Raw genomic sequence first — 2,349 nt, 5'->3', positions numbered from 1 at the left:
GCATAACTTTTTAGTGGTTATTTTTATATACTTGGGGAAAAAAACATATATTTCTCCCAATTTGATAGAGTCGCCTTTAAACTGTTTGACTTGGGTCAAACATTTTGGGTTTCCTTCCACCAGTTTATAGTTTCCTCCTTAAAGTCCTGCGGTAACTCAGTCAGGTTTGTATGCTGTCTTGCTCTTTAACCTTTTTTTGTTTTAACCACACATTTTCTGTAGGACTAAGGCCATAGCTTGAAGATGACCAATCTAAAATATTGACTTTGTTGTCCCTAAGCCACTTTTAACCAACTCAGTCGTACGCTGACGGTCATGGCCCATCTAGAACCATTTGGTCCCAAGCTTTAACCTCCTGGCTGATGTCCTGATGCTGCTTTAACATAATGTTCATTTCTCTTCATGTCATCTATTTTGTGAAGTGCACCAATCCTTCCAGCAGCAAAAAATGTGACAGAATAATCTACTCAGGTTTGTATGTTCTGCCTTTTCTTTTCAGATGTTCATTTGTCATTATGGCCAAGCCAAACACAGGATAAATCTCCAGAAGCTAATATCTTTGCTTCTGATTGCATATGCAAACTGTGTTTTGAATTTGAAATGCTGTGTTTGCAGTAATGGCTTCTTCCTTGGTCTTCTTCAGGGCTTTTGCTTTTGTTCTGGGGTTGGTTAACACTTTTTCACTGAGGAAAGGAGCAGTGTCTTCATTAGGCTGACTGATCAGATTTAATCATTTAGACTGAATTATTTAGATTTTCCTGCAATGTCACAGAAGAAAACAGTGTGTTGGAGGTGTTGTCCTGCAACATATTTCACTCAGATGTTGTGAATCGGAAGCGTACAAATCCGTGATGTGCCTTGAGTCTTAGTGTATGGAAACTTCTGAATTTAAAGAAAGTACTAAATAATCTGGCATTTAGCAATGATACATCATTTTCATAAATGCAAATGACCAAAGACAGTGACGACGTTTAAATGATTCCAATCTAGGTTCCCTAATATTAATGATCTTAGAGTTTACCGTGTTTGCAGTTTGAAGACTAACAGATTTCTGCTGCAGGCTGATGTGCTGAAGGATTTCCCAACAGAACAAAGAATGACTTCTTCGTATTTACAGCTGTGAAAGTCAACCTTGTTTTTTTTTAAAGCAACCATAAATCAAGTCTGGTATTTTCAGTTTTGCACTTCTTCTGAAATTCTCCTCGCTAGCTAGTTCCTCAAGTTGTTTTTCCCATTTGCTGCCCTGTGGCACTTTAGTGTGGTTTCTGCACAGAGAGGCATAAATTCGGCTCCCCAAGGCTCTCCGAGGATGAAATACCACTGTCTGCTCTTGCATGCTCAGACTGGGGGCTTCGGGCTGGTACTGTGGCCCACTCTGTCTCTATGGATCCATGAGACTGGCTGGTGTCATGGGATCAGCCCAGCCACAAGGAGCATGGGATGTTCTTGTTTTGCCAGCAAGCACCAGAGTTCCTCCATGGAAAGGCTCTCTAGAGGAAGCTGCTGCTTCTTAAATATGACAGCTGAATGGTGGGGGAGATCTGAGAGCTGCTTCACCTCCTCCACACACTTGTCTTTCTTTAAAGAAGTTTGAGATGAAGCTTTTTCAAATAGCTGCATATACTGTAATTTTTTTTAATTCTTGCTAAGTTTAAATGTATAACGACTTCCAAAATTAGTTCAGCCACTAAGTTACACCATAGGTTGTCTCAGTTGCATTTGCTGTTAATTGCTGCCAGTGTTTTCTTGTTTACGCCCACTAACGGTATTTTTGACTGTTCAGCTGACTACCAACACTGACATGCTGCCCTTCATACATGTAGAGCATTCAATGAAATAAGTAGACACTTCATTAGGCCTAATTAAACGTTTCCTGTAAAGAAGTATTTGGTATATCCAAAACTTTGAACTAATCAATTCAGGTGGGAGAGTATTCACAAAACTGTTCATTAAAGGTGCAGTGTTATATGTCATCCAGGCACATATTGCCATTTTATAGTGAAATCAACTTTGTTACCTTTAGCTGTTATAAAAAAATTATGTGTATATAAAATATAACTTAAAATAAATGTAATTTAAAGCCTTGATATTGGGCCTCTATCTCTTTAAAAACTCCTGCTTTGTCTGAAACTCCATCTCCAGGAAGTCATCACAACATGGCTCTTCTATTAAACTTTTAACAACGTTTTTACCAGCACTGAATTGAGAAGTGGTTTGTATAAAGCAGGGGTCACCAACTCCAGTCCTTGAGGGCTATCATCCTGTAACTTTTAGATGCGTCTCTGCTCAAACACACCTGGATCAAATAAACTGCTAGTTTCCAGCCTATTGCAGAGAGGAATAAATGCT

This window comes from Poecilia formosa, unplaced genomic scaffold, assembly GCF_000485575.1.
Source record: "Poecilia formosa unplaced genomic scaffold, Poecilia_formosa-5.1.2 Scaffold4, whole genome shotgun sequence".
In the NCBI taxonomy this organism is placed as follows: Eukaryota; Metazoa; Chordata; class Actinopteri; order Cyprinodontiformes; family Poeciliidae; genus Poecilia; species Poecilia formosa.
This window is presented reverse-complemented; position numbering follows the sequence as displayed.